General features: G+C 40.0%; 1 long non-coding RNA gene across 3 annotated transcripts in view; it reads left to right on the forward strand.

The window, feature by feature from the left end:
- Nucleotides 1–20165, forward strand: part of LOC144305409 (uncharacterized) — a 29637-nt gene extending 9472 nt beyond the window's left edge. The window contains exons 3-8 of one of the 3 annotated variants that reach the window (XR_013372447.1): nt 7322–7470; nt 8695–8858; nt 10564–10770; nt 15404–15500; nt 16773–16874; nt 19025–20164. This is a non-coding gene — a long non-coding RNA (uncharacterized LOC144305409). Of the gene's footprint in view, nt 1–7321; nt 7471–7639; nt 7745–8694; nt 8859–10563; nt 10771–15403; nt 15501–16772; nt 16875–19024 lie in introns of those variants that run through there. The other 2 variants (XR_013372446.1, XR_013372448.1) reach the window with 2 other exon arrangements.
- The last annotated feature ends 4191 nt before the right edge of the window (nt 20166–24356 follow it).

The raw sequence follows: 24356 nt of genomic DNA on the forward strand, positions 1-24356 counted from the left end.
GGGGGTCATCGTTCAAGAGAAGTAAAAAAAAAAGAGGTTTATAGAAGATGGAATATGAAGGTTGGAGTAGTGAAGCACATTAATGCCTTCAAATTATTGGGAAAAAAAAGGAAGGTTAAATTCAGAAAGATAAGACTAAAACATGGAAGGGCACCTGGAGGGCTCAGTTAAGTGTCTGCCTTCGGCTCAGGTTGTGATCACGGGGTCTTGGGATGGAGCCCCAGGTCATGTCATGGGGCTCTCTGCTCAGCAGAGGCCTGTTTCTCCCTCTCTCTCTGCCCCTCCCTGCCCTCATGTGTACTCTCTCTCCCCATTTCTCTTCGGTAAATAATATCTTAAAAAAAATGGACTAAAACGTGGAAAAATGCTTAGTTTCACTGGTACCTGGCACATATGAAGATAGAGTGCCCTTAGCAGAAATTGAGTGATAATAGCTTTGTTGCTCCTAAAACCAATTATGAGTAGCAAAATATCATTTACCTTTTTATGACCGACTATAATTAGATTTGCATTATAAATAAGAATGTATATATTATGGAAAATATGCAAAATTTGTGCAAACTGCATCAGGGTTTATATTATTGAGAAGGCAAAATTATGGGAGGAATAATGATTAACCATGCTAAAATAAAGACCCCTCTATATCTAATTACCACCCACCTGAAGTATTGATAAGATCCAAACTGTAGTGTAAGAATTTTTTATATGTTTAGCTATAATTTGGTGTTTTTAAAAATTTTTGGTTGGGTAACATTTGTGCTGACCTTATTTTTGGTTGGCCGCTTTTGTCAGTGGAAAGTCAGTGATGATTGAAGTTGGTTTGCAGTATAAACTGGGGAGAATTTTCATTATATACTTGGTATTTGCCAACTTTTTATTTTAAAACAGAAGCTCTACTTTTAACCGAGGCACGGCCTGAGGAAAGTGGGAATTTAGTACAATGAACCAGTCCACCTATTTATTTGCAATTAGTATTCTTCTCTCAATAATACAATTTTCACAGTCAACTGCTTGGCTAAATTAATTCCTTTTGTTCCTCCAAATTATATTCCCTTTAAACATGTTCCCAGTGGTGAGGAAAGCTGCAAGTAAGAAATATGATCTATGATGTCAATGATGAGGCTTTGTTTTATTGACTTACTCTGTCATGCACATAAAAACAAATGCATTATTCCCAGCGCTGGTGTTTGTTATTTAGTCAGATTCTTTAATACTGAGGGAGAGAGGCACATAGGAATTACCTTTGGCTAAGGGAACTAATTAAGCTTTTATAGAAATACTGGGTTGAAAGTTCTTCTAAGTGAGTACTACCCCCTTTGGAGAACTGAAACTGTGACACTATCACCAAGGATCTAATAGGAATATGAGATATCTTTTCATTTAACATTTCTAAAAATGAATCTTTGATTGGCTTGTTTTATCATCTTTCAATATGGGGCAAGTTCCTTGAGTAGAGTTTCCGGCCAAAGCTTTTCAGAGATGGTTGGCCTCACTTTTGACCTGCTCCACTGTAGTTGTCTTTGACTCGTGCCCTGATTATTTTTGCAATCAGTTGTGATCAAAGGACTGAGGTTGATGTCACTCACTATACATTTGAAAGCATAATATTCAAGAAAGAACCAGTTCTGGCCACTTTCCTTAGGAGGATGCTGTGGGCTTGGCTGTCACCTGAGGTTACATGGATCTCCCTCCAGCAGGTCTAGTAAAAGTACCATTCTGTGAAATAAAGATTATCTCTCCTAATTAAATTAGGTAACTTAATTATTAAAATAATTGTTTTCTTATTTAAATTAGTTAGAAGATGTGGTGAGAATGGAAGTTTTCAGAAAAAAAATTATTCTATGTTAAAGTGCTAACATCTAAATGTCTTATCAAGAGACTAGTTTCCAATTTCATACCTTTCTTCCTTGAAATCACACACATTAAATTTGAGTGTATTGCATTTGTGAAGGAGCTGGGAGGTATTGTTTCATAAAGTTAAAATTTCAGGGCTTATTACAACCATGATCTGCAGGCTTAGCTGTGAAATGCCTGGAGTACGGAGACCAGGACTTGTCAGAGGCTTGTGAACTTCAAATGCTAGCTCCTGGGTTGTGAGTCCAGAGAAACCCTCCCGAAGTTTAGAGTTCAGTTTTATTGCTGTAAATAGAACAAATATAACTGCTGGCTTCCCCCCCACAGGTTTTTGCTTTTTTAAGGGGATGCCTTATGAGGCAGTTAGCAGGAAACAACTGACAGGCTAGGGTGAGGCTGGCAGTAAAACAGTAAGTGGAAGGAAAAAGAAGCTCCTTCGACGGTTCAGCAGGCTCATAAAACGGAATTCTACAAGGAGCTGTTGAATTCAGTTGTCACATCCTAAAAGCGTTTTGGTGTGCTCTGGGAGGAAGTTTCTAGTGGGTTTAAAAGAGGTTTCTGCCACCCCAGCCCCCGGAGGTGTGGCGCTGAGCAATTCCAGCGACCCAGCCCGCCGCCCTGCAGAGGGGGCAGCAGGGCCTGGCGGCCTGGGCCGGGCGGGCACAGGGCGAGGCGCCCAACGCGGGTCGCGAGGCGGAGCGGAGCAGGGGCCCCGGGAGTCTCGGCCTGTTGGTCCCACGAGTGGGGATGAGGCTGCCCCCGGGCGCGGGGCCCTGCTGCCGGCCGCGCTCTCAGCCTCGGGGTGGGCCTTGGCCGAGCGCGTGCGGGTGCGTAGGTCGCCGAGCGCCCAGCCCCAGGCCCGGGGGAGCTGCCTGGGCCGCCCAGGAGCCCGCGGGGAGCGCGGATCCGCCCGCAGCTGGTTCCGAACCCACGGGTTTGAAGCCCGAGGCCTGCGGGGACTTGGAACGTTTTATCCACTGCTGGTCCAGGAACAAGGAGAAGCCTCCTCCAGGGCTGACAGGAGAACTGCTCGGGAGTTCAGGGGAGAGCAAACGGCTTGCACGAGAGGGGCGCCTCTCCTTTGCTCAGCAGCCCCCGCCTTGGACAGCGCCGGCCGGGGGGGGGGGGGGGGGGGAGGGGGGAAGGGGGAGGGCCCTGCGGGGAGGAGGGGGGCCCTGTGGGGAGGAGGGGGGCCCTGTGGGAGGGATGGGGCCCTGGGGGGAGGAGGGGGCCCTGCGGGGGGAGGGGGGCCCTGGGGAGGAGGGGGCCCTGCGGGGGGGGGAGGGCCTGGGGGAGGAGGGGGCCTTGCGGGAGGAGGGGTGCCCTGCGGGGGGAGGGGTGCCCTGCAGGGAGGAGGGGAGGGGGGTCCCTACCGGGGAGGATGGGGGCCCTGCGGGGGGAGGGCCCTGCGGGGGGGGAGGGGGTCCAGCAGGAGGGAGGGGCCCCGCGGCGCACAGTGGAGACACCAGGACCCGAACGAGAGCGAGCTCGGCGTTTCCTTCAGGGAGGCGGCCGCGGGGCCCGGGGAGGGACGGACGTCGTAAGTGCCGCGTGCTCAGGTGGGACGCACGTGTCACCTGGTTCGTGCGCACACGGGAGGTGCCCGGGCTCCCAAACCGGGAGGGACACTCTCCGCATCCCGGGAGGTCCGCGCGCCCCATGTCATTTGTCTTCCATCCCTGGGGACATTGTTTTAATTTTTGGCACTCACTGTAGAGTTTCAACTTGAGCTGCATACTAATGAAATCCCTTGGTACGTCCCTTTTCTCTTGTTTGGTCTCGCTTCTTGCTCTCAGCACGTGCTTTGAGGATTCATTCGAGCTGTTGGTTATCTCCATGACCCCCTCCTTTCCGTTGCAGCGTCCTGCCCTGGTGTCAACAGACCACAGCCTGCTCATCCACTCTTCTGCTGATGGACAAATGGGGTGTCTCCAGTTTTGGGCTCATCTATTGTTATTTGATATCTGGTCCCTTTGAGCAGCGGTCTCAAAATATTTTTGGTTATACACTGGCCATTTATTTATTTACTTGTTCATTATACAAATATAATTTTCATTAACTGATACCTCAACACAAAATATACATTTAGAGTGAGAGTTGCCATTACTGACAATGTGTGTGTGTGTATATATATATATATATATATATATTCATACTTTTGGTCACTTTCTTGATGATTTTAATATTTTTGCTGATATTGTATCAGATCTGATTAGACTTTCATTGATTTTATTTTGTAATGCAGCCAGTAAAGCTGTCCTATTAGGATTAGCAACAATTTAATTTTAGCCACTTCCCCTTTTTATGCAGGTTTCATTTCATTGAAACTAGATAATGCAATTTGTAAATTCACTTGTTGATTAAAACTGAAGAATGTTGGGAAACTGGGTGGCTCAGTGGTTGAGCATCCACCTTTGGGTACTGGGTTGAGTCCCTCATCAGGCTCACCGCAGGGAAACTGCTTCTTCCTCTGCCTGTGTCTCTGTCAATCTCTGTGTGTCTCATAATAAATAAATTTTTAAAGTCTTAAAAAAAAAAACAGAAAAAGAACTGGGAAATGTAATCTATAAATTCACTTTCTGGGGCAATGTAAATATAGACTATGATATGTATCAATAGATGAAAGCAAATGCATAAGTAAACGAACTTGTATCCCATTTTTTCCTAATTGTAGATGTCTCACTCTTTTCTCAGGGCTGCGCACTGTAGGTGACATGAACATCTACATATATATCACCCTAATGTGGCGACTAGTGTCAATCTGTACATTAAAATCTTGGAAAGCATAATTACATATCTCTTTTTCTCTCTGAAATGTAAAAAGTCAATATAATCAGAAATGCTAACATTTTCTATACCCGGTACAGTGGTTTGGCTTATTCATCTTCTAAGGTAGGTGCACTCCACTTTGGGTGCACTCCCTGATCTAGAGCATAGATGAGCAGAAAAATTGTACACCAGCTATCAATCAGAAGACTCATTTTTAAATTATATCGCACTTACTGACTGGAGATTACTGTATCAACCACTCCGTATCTTTGGTCCTTGTTCCCAAAATAAGGTGTCCAGACTAAATAATCTTTACACATCTCTCGGATAAGGCCACATGATGTTGAATTCCCTATGTCTTTGTGTCTTTTTTGCCTTCTCAGAAGACCTGTCTCTTCTTATTTTTTTGTTTCCGTCTCTTCTTAATGTGATCTCCTTCCGTCATGCTCCTGCTAGCCTTTAAACAATATTGTGGGCTAAGTTAGTCTCTTGTGTATCTTTTTTCCCCCTGTAGTTCAGCTTCATGTTTCAAAAAGACTCCCAGTGGATATTTTGCCAAGAACAGCAGGTAGGTGTCTAAGATGGGCAAATCTTGGGCCGCCCAACTGATTAGATACCGAGGCAAATGTTCAAAAGTCAAGGATGGAAAAATAAGGGAAATTCCTACAGCATATACCATGTCCTAGAAGAGTTGACAATAACTGCAGAGCATTTGGAAGCAGGTGTAGTCCCAATGGAAGTTTTATTTCATTATTTCGTTAAGCAGGACTTAGTTCTTTTTCTGGTGATGACTGGTTATTATTTTTCTGAATACTGATCTTAATGAGGAAGTTCAGCATCATTTGAAAGATCATTATAATATCTGGCAAGCTAAAGTACTTTGAATTTTGATCACCTTGCCATCAATTATCCAAATTCTTAACTTCAAGAAAATAAGGGTAGTCATTTTATACATTCAAGAACTATTTAAAAAGCAGAAATAGAAGAGTGAAGTAAAATTTGGGGAAGAACCTGGGTTGGATTTTAATCAGATTAAGTGTCAGGCTGTAGTACTGAGGTTTAATCTTGTAAGTAGTGGGGAACCATTGTTATTCTTTGAATGGAGATTAAGAAGCACAATATTAGGATCTGGTTGTTACTTTTCAGGAAAAGAACCATGAGTATACTAATGAAAAACATGAAGGTTTGCTCTCACCATATTCTTTCTACCCCCTCTGGCGGTGCTGTAATGAGGAGCTATTAGTATTTTACTTGTCACTAGTTACTCATGCAAAATACATTAATTTTGTTGAAAATGGTCATTAGGAAAGTTAATTATTTTCTAAGTGTTAACTGATTATTGTATAAGTATTATGTATTCACTAATTATTATTCCTTTCCATTAATTATATATAATTACTTAATTCCTTAAAGCAGATGATTCTTGTTTTATCACACTGTTCACTGCTATTAATCTGGTTTACCAGATAATCCTTTGTACTAATGCAAAAACAAGCACTTGAGTGTTTAGGGTAATTTGATAAACATTAACTTGTTAATCCTAATGACTTCTTGGTATCAAAATGAAAAACTCTTTTTTTGTTAGCTTGTGTCTTACAGTCACCATCAAGTTGGCAACTGAATGCTATCTGAATAAACAAAGATAATGAAACCATATATAATGCTGGATAATCCATGGGAATTAGCTCATTTCCCCAAAAGGGAAGAGAAATAAATCATACCTGAGATATGGAATTAAATTATTCTGCTTATCTTATTAATACAGAAACTTCAAAGATCACAGTTTTAATGTGAAGAGGAAGTAAATAAACATAGACAAACATAAATATAAGTCCAATATAGGGAGTGTTTTTTTTTTAAGTGTTTTTTTTTATTTGTTTACTTGAAAGAAAGAGAAAGGGAGAGATAGAGAGAGACAGAGAGAGAGAGAGAGAGAGCATGGCAGGGGATGGGCAGAAGAAGAGTGAGAGGTGAGACTGACACGGGGATGATCCCAGCCCAAGGCAGACACTTAACTGACCAAGCCACCCAGATGCCCTGGGAGTTTTCTTTATATCCACATTTTATGCTTATATACATAAACTCAAATTTATTTGCAGATCGATCAGATTTGAGGATATAGTCCAATATTGTGGCACCTTATAGATAGAAACAAATGTATAAAACAATTTAATATTGTGCTTCTGAATAATGTGCTCTTTTTTCTATTTTCAGCATATCTATCTCTCTTTGGTAGTTCCCCTCAAATATTAAAATGATGGGTTTGAGTGTCACCACATTCTACCTGTTATTCAAAAATAACACATTTCTTTTTTTATACCCTGATCTCCATTAGAGACATTCATTACAATTTCAATTCTATTTTCTCTCAAGATATGACTGTCAACATTTTACATAATAGAAGCTTAGAAGAAGATGCTTAAGAAAGCAGAATAGCGAACAATTCATAAAATAGAATAAAGTGATTTAGCCTTCTATTTTCTGCCATTGTAGTATGTTAGAAAACATTTCTAAGATCATTTCATACCCAATGATAAGTACTTAAGGGAAAAAAGTAACTATACACATTGAGGGATTTCATACAGATGAGTGGTTGAACTTCAGCGTAGGCCAAACGAGCAGAGGAAATCATTTGTTAGTCAAGAAACATTTCAGTGGTAGAATATTCACTTAAAAACTTACTCTTCTCATTTGTCAGGGTCAGTAAATCTGAATGCTACTAGTCGCCATGGAAGAAATCGTCTTGCTTAAGATAGAAGAATGGCTTTCATTTTTAGAAGATGAGCTGTTCTACACTAAGTAAAAGGAAAGTGAGATAGTTTGTTATTCCCAAGCAAAATCATACAGGTACATAGAATGAACAGTAGAAACCAAATCGAAGGACAAAAATAGTGGATGTGGTAGAAAGAGCGTTAGGTAAAATGATATTTACTTGGAAGTAAAGATTTTCTAACTGTGATGTAATTTCCTGTTCTAACTTAGTATTGTTACTATTCTAAGTCATTAGATGTGAGTTCTAATTCCCCTGTGGCAAACTAACTAGCAGGGAGATTTGGGGCAAGTGTTTCATCTTTTCTTAACCCAAATCTTCTCCATTCTAAAAGGAATATAATTACACTAGGTAATCTCTACTGTCTCTTCATATTTCAAATGCTATTTTTTTTTAAAGTTCAAATAAACATGCTGCGTCATAGGGGCTCCCAGGTGGCTCAGTGGGTGCAGCATCTGCCTTTGGCTCAAGTTGGGCTCCGTACTCAGTGGGGAGTCTGCTTCTCCCTCTCCCTCTCCCTCTCCCCCTCCCCTTGCTTGTGCTCTCTCTCTCAAATAGATAAATAAAATCTTAAAAAAGTAGCAGCTTAGATGTGTTAAAAACTCTATAATTAATTATGTAAATTAAGAGCTCTAGATTCAGATCCATTTAAAATGATCTCTAAATGTTAACATTTTTTTCAGCTCTTCTGTAAATTTAGGTTCAGCTTTTTATGCAAGCTGATTTTTTTTTTTTTAATGTGGATCTGTGTGGGGTGCCTGGGTGGCTCAGTTGGTTAACTGTGGTTAACTGTGGTAAACTGTTGGTTTCTCTTGTGTAAGCGATTTGCCATCTACATTTTTAAGGTTAGGTTATTTAATTTAATTTAATTTAATTTATTTTTTTTAAAGATTTATTTATTTATTTATGATAGACATAGAGAGAGAGAGGCAGAGACACAGGAGGAGGGAGAAGCAGGCTCCATGCTGGGAGCCCGACAGGGGACTCGATCCCAGGACTCCAGGATGGAGCCCTGGGCCAAAGGCAGGCGCCAAACCGCTGAGCCACCCAGGGATCCCAGGTTATTTAATTTTAGAGATTAAGGAAACAAGATTAAGTTTCTAAAGTAGTGAAGGTTTTACTTCTCAACTTTATAATATTTCTCTTTATTGTTATATAGCAGAACATATTCAATGTAAAATACAGACTTAGTAGACATAACTAGATTATATAGAGTTGATATGATTTCTCTAGACTCATAATTGTCCCAAAGAAATTTCTGATAGCTATAACAGAATTTTATCTTTTTTTCTTTTATACAGTTTGAGAAAAATCAGTATTTATGGTATTCTCTGTGGAGTTAGCTTATGATTTGGTATACTGAAATCTTCCACTGAAGTTCTCCATTTTTAATATATAACTAAATAAGGGAATTTTTCAGGGCACACCAGGAGTTCAAATTTGAGTCACATTCATTCAATTAAAGGCAAGTGAACTTCTGTTATTTTCCATGCATTATTTCCTTCTACTTGTTCTTTTCTAGCTAACACCAAGTTGAAAAATGAGATAGAATCCTTAAAAATGATGGTTTTTGTTACAACAGTTTGTTATCATTTGAATTTTTAGCAATCCCTTTTATAGCCCAGCAAGTGATTCAGACACCTTCCCTTAAGGGCAATTTGGCTGTCTCTGGATAATATCAGCATTCTGCTTTTCATCAGTTAAATGTACTAAGCAAAAGAGAAGAGAGAAGACTGTCTTATCTATACTATGGATGCCTTTTCAGGAGAGGGAGCAATAAAAAGGAAAGATTTGCATCCAGAGACACAGACATAAGGGAAATCTTTGGAAATATCACTTTTTCTCTTGTGACCATATTTTCTTTTCTTTTTTTTTAAATTTTTTAAATTGGAGTTCAATTTGCCAACATTTAGCATAACACCCAGTGCTCATCCTGCCAAGTGCCCCCCTCAATGCCCATCACTCAGTCACCCCAACCGCCTGCCCACCTCCCCTTCCACTACCCCTTGTTCATTTCCCAGAGTTAGGTGTCTCATGTTTTGTCACCCTCACCGATATTTTCACTCATTTTCTCTCCTTTCCCTTTATTCCCTTTCACTAATTTTTATATTCCCCAAATGAATGAGACCATATAATGTGTCTTTTTCCAATTGACTTATTTCACTCAACATAATACCCTCCAGTTCCATCCACATCGAAGCAAATGGTGGGTATTTGTCGTTTCTAAGGGCTGAGTAATATCCCACTGTATACACAGACCACAGCTTCTCTATCCATCATCTTTCGATGGACACCGAGGCTCCTTCCACAGTTTGGCTATTGTGGCCATTGCTGCTAGAAACATCGGGGTGCAGGTGTCCCGGCGTTTCACTGCATCTGTATCTTTGGGGTAAATCCCCAGCAGTGCAATTGCTGGGTCATAGGGCAGGTCTATTTTTAACTCTTTGAGGAACCTCCACACAGTTTTCCGGAGCGACTGCACCAGTTCACATTCCCACCAACAGTGCAAGAGGGTTCCCTTTTCTCCACATCCTCTCCAACATTTGTTGTTTCCTGCCTTGTTAATGTTCCCCATGCTCACTGGTGTGAGGTGGTATCTCATTGTGGTTTTGATTTGTATTTCCCTGATGGCAAGTGATGCAGAGCATTTTCTCATGTGCGTGTTGGCCATGTCTATGTCTTCCTCTGTGAGATTTCTTCATGTCTTTTGCCCATTTCATGATTCGATTGTTTGTTTCTTTGGTGTTGAGTTTAATAAGTTCTTTATAGATCTTGGAAACTAGCCCTTTATCTGATAGGTCATTTGCAAATATCTTCTCCCATTCTGTAGGTTGTCTTTTAGTTTTGTTGACTGTATCCTTTGCTGTGCAAAAGCTTCTTATCTTGATGAAGTCCCAATAGTTCATTTTTGCTTTTGTTTCTTTTGCCTTCGTGGATGTATCTTGCAAGAAGTTACTGTGGCCGAGTTCAAAAAGGGTGTTGCCTGTGTTCTTCTCTAGGATTTTGATGGAATCTTGTCTCACATTTAGATCTTTCATCCATTTTGAGTTTATCTTTGTGTATGGTGTAAGAGAATGTGACCATATTTTCTAAATTCTTTTGGAGAAAATATTATTATGATATTAATAATTAATATTAATATTAATGATATTATTATTTTCATATTCTAGGTATTAGGATGGAAGCCTCGACTGATAAGGTGGCAAAGTCAATACATACCTCTGGAGAGAAGCAAAGTGCAAAGTTTATGAGAAAACAGTTCCTTTCCTTTGATTTTTTATTTTAGCAAAACTCAAAGTTTCAAAGGTGTATGATCATGGAAGAACTAGCAGACGGCGACAGAATCAGCTCTGCAGTTGCACTGCACTGTGGTACCGGTAACATGAGTGATAAACAGTGACCCATATCATTACAGATATGAAATTATGGAAATGAAAGTCCACTGGGCATGTGCTAAGACGCTTAGTTTAGATCACTCAAAACAAAAGCACTTGACCAAAAGCTAATAATCAATCAATGCAAGATCATCTATAGCTTGAAGATAATTTTGGTGTCAGAATATTTTTTTTTAAGATTTTATTTATTTATTCCTGAGAGACACAGAGAGAGGCAGAGACACAGGCAGAAGGAGAAGCAGGCTCCATGCAGGGAGCCCGAAGTGGGACTCGATCCCGGGGCTCCATGATCACGCCCTGGGCCGAAGGCAGATGCTCAACGACTGAACCACCCAGGGATCCCCCAATTTTTTTTTTTTTTTTTGCCTTCAAAACTATCTTGGTCAGAATTCCCAACTACTCAACAGATAGAAGTGAGATTCTATTTGTATAAATTTACTTTACAATTAATTTCCTATTTGTTATACTTGCTTGCAAAGCCAACATTCGGAACAATACGCAAGAAATCTGTACTATGTGTAAATAGTATAAGCACCCTAATTAAAGATAGAGTTTTGTGTGTGTGTGTGGGCACCAGGGAGGCTCAGTGGGCCTGGTCAAGCACCAACTTTTGGTTTCAGCTCAGGTCATGATCGCAGGGTCATGAGATGGAGCTGAGCTCAGAGTCCCCACTTGAGATTCTTTCTCCTTCCCTCTCTGCTCTTCTCCCTGCTTGCTTTTTCTTGATCTCTAAAATCAATAAATAAAATCTTAAAAAAAATAATTATCAGGATGAAAAAGCAAACCCATTTATATGTTGTCTACAAGGAACTCATTATAAACATAAAAATATAGCTGTGTTAGAAGTTACATGATGGAAAAAAGATGAACAAGGTAAACATTAACCATAAGGAAATGGGTGTGATGATATTAATGTCAGGATAAGTAAACCTCAGATAAGGACTATTTTCAGGGATATAGAAAGCTATTGCATAATGGTCAAGGGGTCTTTTCATCCAGAAAATTCATGAATTCTGAATATGTATGCTCTTAATGACAGAGCTTCAAATCATGAAACCCCAAACTGGCAAAAATAAAAGGATAAATAGACAAATATGCAATTATATTTGAAGATTTTAACACTGAGCTGCTTCTGTGTTCTCCTGGAGCCTTTCTTGTGTGTGGGCATGTTCTTTTTCTTCTTCTTCTAAGGACACCTTCTTCTAAGGATATTGGATTAGGGTCCCACCCTTATGACCTCATTTAATCTGAAATACCTCCTGTAAATGCCCTATCTCCAAATATAGTCCCACGGGGGGTTAGGGCCTCAACAAGTGAATGGAGAGGAACACAATTCAGTCATTAACATTCCACCCTCTCGCCCCCCAAACGCCTGTCCTTCTCCTGTGCAGAATTCACCCCATGCCAGAAGCCCTTCCCAAATCATAACCCATTCTACCATCCGCTCCAAAGTCTCATCTAAATTTCATCTAAATTGAGTATGGGTGAGACTTGAGCTATGATTTTTCCAGACTCAAAATTCCTCACCAGCTGAGGACCTGTGAAACTGGACAAGTTATGTGCTTCCAAAGTACAACGATAGGACAGGCAGAGGATAGACATTCCTGTTCCCAAAGGAGAAAATGGAAATACAAAAGGAAGGACAGATCCCAAGGAGGGAAAAATTCTACTAGGTCTTAAAGCTTGAGAATAATCTCTGGCTGGAGGCTCTGCCTCTGAGGCCCAGGGTAGTGTTGTCCCTCCTCAGTCCCACCTGGGAGCCCCACCCCCTCAGCTCTGTGGGTAGCCTTGCCCTCTGCAACCTTCCTGAAACATCCTTGCCCCCTGGCTGTGAGGTGGGAGTGGCATCCTCCATGGTGTCTGAATTGCCTTCAGAGTCATTGTTAGCTTTTCTTGAGGGAGAAGGCCTGTTCAAAGTTGGAGAGCTGTGGCGCCCCATCCTATACAACACCTGAATTCCAACAGCCTTGCTTCATTCTGTCCTATTTTCTCGGTCCCCTTCAGTCCCAGCTGGCAGTGTTTCTGTCCCATTTTTAGATATTTTTCATAGCAGTACTCTACTTCATGCTTCCAAAATCTACGCAGATTGCCATAACAAAATACCACCGAGGAAGTGGCTTACACACCAGCAAATTTATTTTCTCACAATTCTGAGGCTAGAAGGTCAAGACCAAGTTGCCAGCAGGTCAGTTTCTCATGAAGCCTTTCCTCCTGGCATAGAGAAGGTCACTTTCTCACTGTGTCTACACATAGTCTTTGTGTGTCAGTGGAGAGAGAGAGAGTGAGCCCTGGTGTCTCTCCATCTTCTTATAAGGACCCCAGTCCCACTGAATTAAAGTACCACTTGTAGGACCTCATTTAGCCATTATTATTTATTTAAAGGCCCTACCTCCAAATACAGTCATATTAGGAGTTAGAGCTTAAAATTATGGATGGGGGAGGGGCCACGTCCAGTCCATAACAGTAACAAACCCACAACACTCAGTGGCTTAAAAACAAGACAACGTTGATTTTGCTGACAAGTTTTCCACTGGGCAAGGCTCAGCAGTCAGCTTGTCTCTGCTCCATCCCAGCGTCAACAGGGGCAACTGGCAGCTGGAGTCATTGAGTCATATGTGTAACTAGCAACCCGTGTGGCAGTCACCTAAGGTTTTAGCAGGAGCTGTCAGTTGAACACCTACAAAGTTCTATGTGGTGGTCAGGTTCTCAGGGTGAGTGTCCTGAGAGATTGAAACAGAGCCAAGCAGAAGCCACACCTTCCTGACAACCCTGCCTCAAAGTCACACAGTGTCACTTGAGGTATATTTCACCCATAAAGTTCCACTCGGTGACAAGTGGAGGAAAAACAGACTCTCTTTCCTGATGAGGGAATGATAAGGATCTGAAAATATTCTGTCCAACAAGAAATGCTGCTGTGGTCATTGTTTGAAAATACATTCTGCCGCACTGTATATGGTTAACAAGCTTTGAGGAGTGCCATTTGGAATCTTCTCTTGGGTTTACCTCTAGTCCTACCTTCTCCTGTAGTTCTGTGTCAGGGCAAGTAATTAACCATAAAGAGATAGTTTCTCAACTTCAGAATCGCCAAAAGACCAGGGCAGAAGCCCACAGGAGTTCATGCATGGCTTAGCAATTTGCAGGTTTATTTGATGCCATTTATATTTAATATAATGTACCTACTCATAAAGAAAGGCAAGAGTTTTATCACAGACAATTTTTAAAACTTATTTTTAACTGCACAGGGGTTGTTGGTAAGAAACAGGAGGAAAACGGAACAGTATAATAAACCGCTTTGGAAAATATCTTAAAGCAAATGAATGCCCCTGAATTATTCTATAATTAAGCATTATAGGCAGAGGTAAACATTTTCTCAAGTTAATGTGTTAATATTACTTAACTGCTTGAAGTTAGTGTCTCTAGTATTTGTTAAAATTTAATAATACATTTAATACAATAATAAATTCAATAAAAATATTTTATTTTTACTTGGTTTTGATTTGTTCAGTTTGATGACTTTAATAATGGCCTCTGTCAAACTCTCCATTTTTGCAGTTTACCAGTTGTACATCATGTTATAATGGTCTTTTATTCCAGAACTTTGTTAGAGAACATTCAAAGAAAATCAGAAAGCCACTATAAATGCTTCCTATTGTCTTTTTCTTTTTTTCCCCAACCTCTCCCTTACTTACTAATTCCCCTAATATCACTTTCCTCCTCAATTTTTTTTCTGATTGAAGTGACATACATAGGAAGGCATTCCTATGTGTTTAGGTGTTCTTGGGCAGCCTGGGTGGCTCAGTGGTTTAGCGCTGCCTTTAGCCCAGGGCGTGATCCTGGAGACCCAGGATCGAGTCCCACATTGGGCTCCCTGTGAGAAGCCAGCTTCTCCCTCTGCCTGTGTCTCTGTCTTTCTCTCTTTCTCTCTGTCTCTCATGAATAAATAAATAAAATCTTAAAAAAAAAAGTTTGGGTGTTCTTTTTTTTTTTTTTAAAGATTTTATTTATTTATTCATGAGAAACACAGAGAGAGAAAGAGAGGCAGAGACACAGGCAGAGGGAGAAGCAGGCTCCATGCAGGGAGCCCAATATGGGACTCGATCCCGGGACTCCAGGATCATGCCCTGGGCCAAAGGCATGGTGCTAAATCCCTGAGCCATCCAGGGATCCCAGTTTGGGTGTTCTTGAGGACCTCCAGGTTAGATGCCATTTAGCCTGTGGTGGTCACACAGAAACGAATGTCGGCATTTTGCATCCCCATAGGAACTGTCTTTGGGCTTGTCTTCACTTCACAAGCTTTGTGAAGGCAAAAATGAGAAGCAAAGTTGTGTTGGACCACATAATAATTCCAATGGACATTCAATTTTAAGCTTGTCCAGAAAGATGTGTTTGTGAACTGCAGAACACTGTCTTTTGAGTAAGAAGTAAAAACGTAAAATGAGGTGAAATGGTTTCATATGCAATGTTGGAGTTGACCAGCATTATTTTTCAAACATATTTTTATTTTTGTATGTGACATGCAATTATTTAGTTTAGACGATTTTAGTTCTGGCTGCTGTAACAAATTATCCTTGACTGGGTGGATTAAAAAACATCTGTTTATTTCTCATCATTCCAGAGGCTCAGAAGTCCAAGATCATGGTGACTGAAGATCCAGTGCCTAGTAGAACCTACATCCTGGTGTATATAGCTGTCTTCTTGCTGTATCTTCACAGGTTAGGGAGCAGAGAGAGGCAAGTTCTCTGGCGACTCCTATAAGGTCACTAATTCATTTGTGAGGGATCTGCCCTTGGGATCTCATCTAACCTGATTGTTTTCTAAAAGCCCTACATCCTATTACTAGCACCCTGGGGATAGGGGTAGGGGGAGGAGTAGGGACTTCATATATGAATTTTGAGAGGACACCAACATTCAGTTCACAACAGACCAATAAAGTTCTTGGGTGAAGGAAGGAAAAGGAGACATTGAAATATAAAGGAAAAAAAAAGACATCTACATTTAAAGAAAGTAATGCGTCACCTCAGAGTAGGTAAAATGAGTAAACCCCATCACTGAAATAGAACAAGTAGATGTCAGTGTATAGATACTTATTTAGAACCTACAGAAACTTATCATCTCTCCGTAGATACTGTTCCATGTACTACTTCCCATGATGGACTACCATGCAGACTAAATGCTGAGTTAATTTAAGGAGAAAACTGTTGCACACCACCTGGATTTAAGAGAATAATTTGTTCATCGTTGATTTTTTCTTAGACTAAAAAGATGAATAAATACTTTGACAAATAACAACCAAGCTTGTGAAGACAGGTTCTCATTTTAATTTGGCACAGCTCTACGCTTAGAAAATTTGTCAACCAAAGCATACAGATCGAATCCTATTTATTTTATTGCAATTGAGTCATGAGTGGACATTTTCCACACCATCCCTTAAGAAATAAACAATAAGATGAGTTACTTGTTACACTATTTATTATTCCAGTATGAAACTAATTGGTGAGCTCATTCTTTTAACAGCTGTCCCTGTTGTTCAAGATTTTCCAAGGAAGATTAGGGCCACTGGATGGAAAATAGAACTTAAAAATCTAATAGTCATAACTTTAAAAAGCCACAAAGCATGTCTGAAGAATTAAGTAAAAACAATAAATAGGTCACTTTACAAGAGTTCAGTGATCTTGAACTTCCTATTCCACTTACCCACATTAAGGTTGTGTTGGTTAGTGTCAGTGGGAAAAACTTACCCTAAAATGTAAAATATTAGTAATGAGTCAACCTCAAAGGGTTTACAATGAGTTTGAATAACTATTCGGTGTTCAAAGTCTTTGGGGATCTTAATTAAATGTCTACAATCTCCTAGAACAGACCACAAACTTAGAGAGAACTGGCTTTTTTCCAGGATTGTCTCAGCATCTTCTTGTTCCTATCAGAAAGTTAATTTCTAAATTCCCATAGCCCTTAAATTTAATATCTTTTCCATTTATCCTCAGTGGATGTTCCTTTGCTGCTGACTTAGTAAAGTTGAAGGAAAATTGATATATGCAGAAGATATACAGTAGTAGGAAGAACGGTGAAAATCAGATACCAAAGAGGTAAGACTCAAAGTCTAAGAACCTATGATTCAAAGTGAATATGTAAAAAAATGGGAAGAAAAAAGGTTAAGAATTGCCGAAACCATTTGGAAATACATGACAATTGGTAACAACGGTGTTAAATTAGCAGGTTATATATACAGTTATTTGATTAGATCTTTATAAAAATAATTCAATAAACCTGGGGGATGTGTGTGTGAAATTCCAAGCTAATAACTCCTTGGTTTGCACTGCCGAGCATAACTCATACATTATCTGCTCCTCATTCTATCAGAATATTTCATATAATATACCCCAACTAATTTTTAAAAGTGATATAGGGGCTGGGACTTCTGAAGATCAATATTTGCATTACTAGTCTTTTAGACTCCCCTCATCTTACACAAACTAGATCCTAAAGTAGGCTTTCGTCTATCCCGAGCAATTCTTTTACTTTCTTTTACTGATTGCAATCATGACAACCCAAAATTCTATCTAGTGTGTTTCAGAGTTGAACAAATTAGGAGATGGAAGATAGAACTGGCTTTCCTGCAATCTTATAATAAATTATCATTGGATATTTTGCTAACATTTTTTTTGCAACTCTAATAAAATATTTGATGTAATTTTATGTAAGGATCATTAATGGATGATAAAATCATGAGATAAAAGGTTGTTACATATTTTTATGGGATGTCAAAATATTGTCACAAAGATTATTTGCAGGTAACAAAAAGAAAAAGATGTAATTTTACAAAGGAGAGGTCAGGCTCCTTTCAGATCCTCCAGAACCAGAGTTTAAAGTTCGCATCACTAATAGTGCCGACATTACGTGCTTCTTATTATGACCTACACAGCATCACCTATAAAGTATTATGTCTAATCACACCCCCAAGACAATGATTGGTTCTTAATTGGCTTCTTGTTTGAACAAGACATTTTTTGGACCGTTGGGAGGATTTCAAGATGGAGTAAGTATTAACTGATATAAAGAATTATTAAATTTGTTAAGTGTGATAATAGTATTATCTTTTGTGGGAAAATATTATTTTCAGAGATTACCAATGGTAGTGTATTGGTTACTTAAGGATGAAATGTCATGATGTCTGAGTTTATTCTAAATAATTGCAAACAAAAATAGATTAAGAAAATAGAGAAACTGCCAATTGCTAACAGCGATAATGGGTGTATTTTTCAAGGTTTTCCAGAGAAGTAGAACCAATAAGGTGTGTATGTGTGTGTGTAGTGTATGTATGTGAGTATGTGTGTGAGTAAATTTATTTTAAATTATATATGTAAAATATTTATATATTTATATAATTATTAATATATATAGTTTAAGAAATGTGTTTCCATGATTATGAAGGCTGGCAAGTCCCAAATCTGTAGAGTGGGTCAGTGGGCTGAAAATCAGAGAAAAGCCCCTGTTGGAGTTCAGGTGTGAAGACTGTCCGTTGAGAGAATTCTCTTCTGCTCAGGGGAGATCAGTCTCTTATTCTATTTAGGCCTTCAACTGATTAGATGAGGCTTATCCACATTTTATAGGGCAATCTGTTTTACTCAAAGTCCAGCGATTTTAAATGGTAATCTCATCCAAATACACCTTCACAGAAAAATCCAGAATAGCACTGATTAAATATCTGGGTACTCTGGCCTAGCCAGGTAGACACATAAAATTAGCCATAACAACGGGCATATGAGAAATTATTATTGAACTCTTTCTACTTTTCTGAAAGATTAAAAATCTTCAAAATAAAAGCTTTAAAACTATTTTAAAAATCTTCTTGTGGGTATTTATTTCCTATGAAATGGTAGAAAGCTGAAAATATTCGCTTCACAAGGCCCTATAGAGCATTACACAAAGAAGAGGAAAAAAAGGGAAAAAAATTAAGACTTTTGATATATAAAGTAGGAAAAACAGATGTGAGAAGTATAGTGGTTTAGTTTTCTGGTGCATTTTTATGCTGCATCTGTGAAGGAAATGAAAAAAATGGTTCCTAATCCCACAGAAACTCTCAAGAGAATTTTTTTTAATTGCAAGTCCAAATTAATTACTTCATTCAATAATATTTTATATGGACACATTGAAACAGGGTTTGAAACAAGATCTCATGGTCTCATGGCTTGTAGTGTTGAGACAAATTTTAATTATTTGAATATTTTCTTTCCAGTAATCACAAAAGAAGATTATCCAAGCCATCTAGAATTCTTGGGGGAGAGATGAGAGATAGTATGATTGCTCTGGAGATTTCTGGAAGAGATCAAGTTGGAGAAAAAAATGAAAGCAAGCAAAAATCTGTCACTGTTGTTTGTGATAGTAACCATGCCACTAAGGAAATGATTTTAAAAGAAATAATGCCTAAATCAGCGATTTAACGCAGACTTTTGGGAATGTGGGAAAAACTGCAAATAGGAATTAAGCGTGCTTACTGAGCAAGTGTCACTGGCAGGGAGGTGTGCTGCGGCCGCTGGGGCACGGGCAGGAAGCAGGGGCGGGCCGGGTCTCTGCACCCCGAGGCTCTGCGGCCTCCCTCCAGCACCCCAGCTGGCACAGGCCCAGGATGCCAGCGGCACGCGGCAGCAGTGACTTGACGAATCTCGGCCGCAGCACCCCGAAGAGCCCTGTAGAAAATTGGATTCACAATTTACTACCACGCACTCATGCCCCCGACACGACGGCGTTTAATATAATATAATTAAGAATTTAAATTTCAGGGACGCCTGGGTGGCTCAGCGGTAGAGCGTCTGCCTGTGGCCCAGGTCGTGACCCGGGGGTCCCGGGATCGAGTCCCCGCAGGGAGCCTGCTTCTCCCTCTGCCTGTGTCTCTGCCTCTTTCTGTGTCTCTCATGAATAAAAAAATAAAATCTTAAAAAAAAAAAAAAGGCTTTTAAATTTCACCTCCAGAAAAATCCCGCCCCTTAGAATACAGAAGGCACTGTGCGTCGTTTAGAGCGGGCCTTCCGTGTTCCCTCCCTCGGGCTGCCTTGGCTGTGCTCTGCTGAGCGCTCCTTCGCTCCAGTTGGAGGAGGAGAAATGCCGGAGAGTAGATACAAGAATATTTAGAGACTCCAGTACGGACAGGGTTAGAGACCAGCCAATCTCTAACCTATATTCTGCAAAATGTAGACTTCCGTGAACACAGGTGCCTCTGTGATCTTTAACATGGTAGTTCAGTGCTCGTCAAACCTTCCTTTCAACCTATCAGGCACAGCACAAAACATGACCCGATGGACCAGAGACTGGGATATGATCTAAAACAAACTTCTGAAGCACAGTTCTTGCTTTATATTAAAAAATAGCCTACCTCATTGCATATGGTTTATATGTGGTTTTTTATTTTGACATAAAATATTGCCCTTTCCTCCATCTTTAAAATGCTCCAAGTTTAGTCTGTGGTTTTGAATAACAAGGGCACAGGGACACATACCCCCTGGACACAGTTTAAGAAGCATATTTAAGTGTACACCACTTAAATACAGAAGCCAAATTGGCTTTGTTAAATATAGGTAAAAATGTACCTAGAGACTCTCCCATCTATCCATATAAGCATATGAAAAATTATTTGTATTTGAAGCTATACGACACAACAGAAAGATCACAAGACGGTAAATCTGAAAACTACTGTTATGTGTCTGTTGTCAATCTGTGAAGACTTTAAGAAGTTACTCGAGTTTTTCCAAATTTTGTCATTATTTAAATGGAGGCCCTGCTTAGTCTGCATGGGGGGGGGGGGCTAACGCTGGAGCGCCAGCTCTATAGCAAGCACAAAGGATTTACAACAACTCTATGTGGTAAGTCATTCCATATAGTGGAAAACTAAACTTCGAAAGAAGTTTGAAATAGAAAAACAAAAGGCCAAAGTCACACAGATGGACAGGGGTGACCCTGGAAGCAGTTATCCTCTCTCCAGTCCAGGATAAAATAAGTAACGTAAATCATTATACTTGTAAACTATGAAGTGTTATATTAGTCTAATGAATTCAAGAACATTTCTCACTCAGCTTTCATTTTAAATCAAGAAAGAGACTTTTCAAAAATCTGTCGAGCTTGTGAGCAGCAAATCTGAACACAAAAATTCAATCCTTTCAGAAAAGAAATTGTGTTTTGTCTATTTTTTTCTCCAACTTAGTTTTCTATAATTTATTTTTTGACATGAGTTGAAATTATCCTAACAATCACTCAGCTTTCAACTTCTTAAAAATTTGGGGTGAAGGGAAAACAATATTCATTAAAGTAATTTAAAAGTGTGTTTCATCCACCAGAGAAATGAGGCCTCATTGGTCCAGGATAATCCCTGCTCATAACATCTGATAGCATTTTTTTCTAATTGGCAATGTCCTCCTCCAATCCTATTTTTATTTTATTTTTAATCCTATTTTAAAAATATACTTTCTGTTCACCAAATACTAGTTCATAATTCGAATACCCTATATTTCATTTAATTTCTTCTTTATCTGAATTCCATCAGTATTTGGAGTTATGCCACCTTATTTAACAATTATGTATTAAAATGATTCACTATAAAAGGAAGTTAATTTTCATAAGATTTGCAGTATTTGATGGTAACATTCAGGTTTTGTTGCACATTGTAACCTGTTTTTTTTTCCAGTGTATTAATATTGCTTTTTCAGGATGATTGTAAATACCTTGAAACAGGATATGTCTTCATTATTAAGCCAAAGCTATTAGTAACCACTGTTATATCGAAGTTATTGCATGAATTTAAGTAGCATCATGATTTCAGCAAAATTTTATTGTTATACTGGTTTTTCAAACGTCCTTACTATTATGTTTGTAGACTTAATCCCTATCAATAATTTTCTTTTAAAACATATATATTATATTTAAAAAGTTGAAGAAAAGAATGCATAAGAAATAATGAAATAACGTCTTCTATCCTTTTATTGAATTTCTATAATCATTTCAGTGAAAATATTTAAGTTAACCAATTACTTATGGGAAAGAATAAGTGACAAACAAACTGCTTCAGACAAAATGATCCTCATTGGAAACTAGATTGTACATCAGCAGCCAGAGTCGTTACTACCTGGATGGCAATGACCACCTGGACAGAGCTTTTTCTCTCCTTGTGCCTCAGCAGCAAATGTCCACTCCTCCGTGTTGCCACTGCGGGTGCCAAGCACGGAGCGGAGTACGTTTCTGTTGAAGCAGGAAGGTAGACGATGCAAGGGTCAGCTTTCCCAGAGACTTCCTTTCAATCCGGACAAATTCAGGTCAATAAATCTGAACCCCATCTGAGATTGGGCCCGTGGAGCCATCATTGTTGGGGTCGGGTTCACCTCAGCTCTATCCTTCAATCACTGGGCTGACCTGAATAAATTCAATCAGAAGGCTTTATTCAATTCCAACTGAAAAAAAAAATCTCTTAAAAAGTAAAAAGAATCTCTTTTTATACATCTACCCTTCCACATACAAGGGCTTCCAGGAGAAAAGGATTGTCGGGCTAGATCATGATCCCAATACCACATTTTCAGAATCAGCTTATCCAGGTAAGAGTTAATGCACTTCGCCCGGTAAACTGTAAAAGAAATAGCAGCCGTTGCCCTGCTAAGCCTTGGAAGAAATGAAGAATTTCAGTCTTTGGTGCTGTCAAACTGACACCATTCATCATCCTTGAATTGGCTCGTGGCTTTAAAATAAATAAAACAAACCAGAGAACTTCTTCAGACCCCAGTTGCCAGTAATAAAGGCAACTCCCACTGCAGCTCATCTCGGCTTGGGAGTTGATAGCAAAAAAGGATTTCAAGTCCCGAAAGCTCCCAACACTGCAAGTCGCACTGGAGCCGAGCAGTCTCCAGGGGTTACTGAACTAGGTATGGATTGCAGACACTAACTAAGGTTGTTTGTTATTTGATTTTTCAATCTTCCAGGAATAAGGTAAACTTCACATCTCTCCGAGAGGGAGCATGCTCGGGTTCGGGGAAGCCAGGGTGCATGTGACTCGGCTCACCTGAAGCGCGGAGCTCCCTGGGCGTGATGGTCAAACCACAGCGGCGCGCCAAGCCCGGCATTTCACGCTCTGAGAAAAAAGGTGGACCACGCTGTAATGTCGCCGTGTTCTGCGTTAGGGACAACCACAGGAAGAAAATCCGTTCAAAATCACCTACCCGGGCTGGTTTTGAAAGCTGGATTTGTCAGAGGGCATCCTGGCACCTGTTGGAGACACGGGGCAGGTCGTGTAATCAACCGTCTCCTTGGGAAACTGGCCTGGTCACCTGGAAAGCAGGTGATTTGCGAGGACTATCAAGCAGCAGGACACTGCGCCCTTTTAGGGAGCCCCCCCCCCCCCCCCCCCCGGAAACGGTGGTACAGAGCCAGCGAGTTTTAGGAAACCACAAACCAACTTATTCGGTGTGATTCACTACATCTTTAAGTTACTCTGCAGATAGAAGCCTTCCCAGCTGTCACAAGTCCTGCTCACTGCTTCTTGTAGACGGTTCTGGACTGTGGGCATTTGCAGGTTTTGTCTCCTTCTGTTTACATTAAGTCTTAACCAGATCAACTCCTTTGAATGAACCTAATGGCTGTTAAGTAGTGAGGGCCGTCCCCCTAAAAGTCCTCTTTTGCAGATGAGCCTTTCCTTGCTAGGGGGTCAGCAGCAGTATTTATGTTATTAAATCCAGAACTGAAGACTTAAGTAAAAACTGAAATTGGAATCAATGTGCTTCAGTGTTGAGGATTGAAGATACCTGAATAGAAGAGGGGCAAAAGCCCAACTTTATTTCAGGAAATGACCAAACAGAAAAGACAGTTGCAGAGCTCAAAGGAAAGAGCCTGGGGCAGGAATGAGGAGGTTTTAGCCCTGATCCCTGCCACTGGGGAGCTCTGGGAACCTTGGAAGGGCCAAAGGGCCGGCTCTTGGCTGAGGCACTTTCCTTATCTAAAAAGTAAGGATGATGGGCTGAGATCCTGTCTAGGAGTAAAATTCTGTGGTGAGCTAAGGCCCACATTGAGCTGTTTTAGATTTTACTATCCTAAAGGGATAGCAATAAATTTACTTTCCTTATGTAGAGCTCTTAGAGGCATTTTGAGTAATGGAATTTTACAATAATCTGGTCCCACGTTTACACAGGCCATTTCGCCAACACATTTTTGCTTCCAGAAATCTACTTTATTCGCACTGCTAAGACCTAAAATTCTACATATAGCAGTGATGTGAGAATTAATTATATTAATGAAGATGTTATTGAAATCCAATGTGACTTCTGGATTTTGAATGTGAGTTAATTATCTAACGCGTACGAGTGCAAACCAAATCTTATTCTGCTTGTTATATACTATGTCTATTGTTGCTTCTGTGCTGTGATATGCTCCAAAATGATCCCCCAAAAGATAATCACTGGAACCTGTTCATGTTACTCTATGTTGGGGGGGGGGGTGGGGAGAAAAGGGTCTTTGTAGATGTGATTAAGGATATTGAAATGGGGAGATCATTTTAGATCATCCAGGTGGGCCCTAAATCACATGTGTATTTGTAAGAG

The sequence above is a fragment of the Canis aureus genome, chromosome 35 (assembly GCF_053574225.1).
Source record: "Canis aureus isolate CA01 chromosome 35, VMU_Caureus_v.1.0, whole genome shotgun sequence".
NCBI classification, from domain to species: Eukaryota; Metazoa; Chordata; class Mammalia; order Carnivora; family Canidae; genus Canis; species Canis aureus.